This window comes from Rana temporaria, chromosome 3, assembly GCF_905171775.1.
Source record: "Rana temporaria chromosome 3, aRanTem1.1, whole genome shotgun sequence".
Lineage (NCBI taxonomy): Eukaryota > Metazoa > Chordata > Amphibia > Anura > Ranidae > Rana > Rana temporaria.
This window is the reverse complement of record NC_053491.1, coordinates 461272955-461274932: the sequence shown is the minus strand read 5'-3', so window position 1 is coordinate 461274932 and position 1978 is coordinate 461272955. Positions and strand designations below refer to the sequence as shown.

The window sequence follows — 1978 nt, the reverse complement described above, 5'->3', positions numbered from 1 at the left end:
AACGCAGCCCGGCCAAGGCAAGATGGAAGTGCCCGGGCCCCGCCTGATTTATCACAGCGCAGCATTGGAGGGCTCAATCTGAAAATTTAAGTGTACACTAATGTGCTAATATGCTGTGCATACTTGTACATTGTGGCATAACCTACCCCAGGGCCTCTAAAAAATAGTAATGTCAGGAAAGTTTACTACCGCTTTATTATCACAGGATCCCAGGAGCCTCTCATGGGGCCCCCTACTGACCCAGTGGCCCTTGGGCAGTGCCTAAGTGCACAGTTGCCAACATTTAAAAAATATTTTCAGGGACACTTTTTTATATAAGTGCTATATTTAGTGTAGCTGAGATCCCCGATGTTCCTCTATACATCATAGTAGTAATCACAAAATTAAATGAGTACTAATAATGGGGCAGGACAAATATGAGAACTGAGATTTCCTTTAGTTGAACTAACAAAAGTGTGTCCATTCTAGAGCTGGTAACATTGAGGTTTTTTTTTTTGAAAAGCCTATTGCGTGTGAACACACCCAAAAAACTCCACCCGGTGCAGAAAAAATGTGCACACACATAAAGAGTGTTCACAAAAACGTGCAGACGGGTGCAACGTCAAGTGATCCTCCTGTGAAGAGGGACCCAAACCCTGATCCCCCGGGGCGTTAGGCTCCAGACGGGGACTGAGGTACTGTGGTCCGAGCAACCGAAGCCGACACGGACCCAACTTCCTCGGAGGGACTGCCGAAACAGAACCCTCCCAGTACTAGGTGGGGCTCCCCCGAAGGGAGACCCCATGAGAGCAGGCGAACTAAGCCAGAAGGCCATGTCCACCCACTCCCAAGACGTTCAGGGCTGGCCCAAGGACCCGCACCCTACTAATCACACAGTGACAAAACGTGCACAACAAAAAAAGACAAAAAAGTGACAAACACAGGCTAAAATAAAATAAAGTGGGGGAAGGGATAGTGAAGAGAAGAGTGAAAGAAGTGGCCATTGTGGTGAAACAATGACCAGGCCCTCCGGCCAGGAATAAAAAATTCCTCCGGTCCTAGCCAAAAGGCCCGGCCCAGGAGGCAGGTGCTAAAAAAAAGCGTGTATCTGGTGCAGTGACCGTGGTATCTTAAATCAATGTGTCCCTCACACACAGTGATCTTCAGATACCCCTGGACTGCCACTCCAGGGGCACATGCACCATAGGCTTTTCGTTCCATATCCGACCCCCCGACCGGCCAGTGCAGCCCTCCACCCCTGCCAGCCAATCCGGCGGATTTGCACGGTCCTACCCCGTCGTACCCCAGGGCATTACCAGCTCCTCCAACCGGATCGCTGACAGAGATAGCACTTACACCAGCCAGCCAGAAGGCCAGACTAGAACTCGGCAAAAAGACCAAGACCAAGCGCAGTACCCATCCTCACCAGGAGCACCCTTCCAGATGGCTCAGACTCAACCATGGGCCGGCCCCCAGTATTCTGTCGGGCAGCACAGCGTAGTCCCTGCTGAAACCATCCTTCCAGGTGCAATGACGTCATTGGATTGCATCCACCCTCCCCATGTAGGAGGTGCTTCAGCGCTCCGCTGACAACTGATAAGGACAGATACCACACCCAGTCCCAGCCAAAAGGCCGAGAAGCGGCAGGGAAGACAATCACGATCAGCACGGCCTAGAGTGTGCAATAGCCGTGCCTCGCCCTGGGAGAACCACCTTCATGATCATGGTGTCTCCCCTGCCAGGTAAGTAACATTGAGGATATTCAGTATAATTTTAAAGACATGTTTTTGTGGGTAAGCGACATAGGGGAGGAGTATGGACAGTATATAAGTGGGAAGTATGTGCAGGTGAGGGAGAGGAATGTGGAGGGTCTAACAGTGGGCACTATGTACAGGAGAGGAGTACAAAGGGTACGGCAAAAAGCACTATGTACAGGAGAGGAGTGTGAAGGGTATGACAATGGGCAGTATGTACAGAAGAGTGTGGGGGTATGACAGAG

The 1978-nt window shown here is 50.9% G+C and overlaps 1 non-coding gene across 1 annotated transcript; it reads right to left on the bottom strand.

Moving 5' to 3' along the window:
• Positions 1-1570: 1570 nt before the first annotated feature.
• Positions 1571-1729, bottom strand: LOC120933893. Its single transcript, XR_005748151.1, has one exon. It is a non-coding gene; the product is annotated as a U1 spliceosomal RNA (small nuclear RNA).
• Between the last annotated feature and the right edge of the window lie 249 nt (positions 1730-1978).